This window comes from Oncorhynchus gorbuscha, linkage group LG21, assembly GCF_021184085.1.
Source record: "Oncorhynchus gorbuscha isolate QuinsamMale2020 ecotype Even-year linkage group LG21, OgorEven_v1.0, whole genome shotgun sequence".
NCBI lineage: Eukaryota > Metazoa > Chordata > Actinopteri > Salmoniformes > Salmonidae > Oncorhynchus > Oncorhynchus gorbuscha.
In genome coordinates this window covers 50,026,338-50,026,731 of record NC_060193.1, presented here as the reverse complement: position 1 = coordinate 50,026,731, position 394 = coordinate 50,026,338, and positions in this window count along the sequence as shown.

Sequence of the window (394 nt, the reverse complement as noted above, 5' to 3'; positions counted from 1 at the left end):
CGCCTGCACTCCCGACCATCTCTCTCCTGAGCAGAATATTGAAAAAAAAGGGATTTAAAAAAAAGCAAAGGGAGAAGGATTAAGCTGTTAAAAGAGGTGGTGCCACGGGGGGTCTGGAGGAGCCTGAATTCCTAACGTGGAGCACACACACACACACACACACACACACACACACACACACACACACACACACACACACACACACACACACACACACACACACACACACACACACACAGGTGAACGGCTGCTACACTCCTTTCCGCCCTCCTCCCTGTGTGATGCCAACTAATTATGGAGGATTGGCTTGGCATCGGCTGGATTGTGACCTGAAATTCGGATACATTTTTTTATGTGATAGGCTGGGGGAGGAGGGTGTGATAACCAGGGGGGT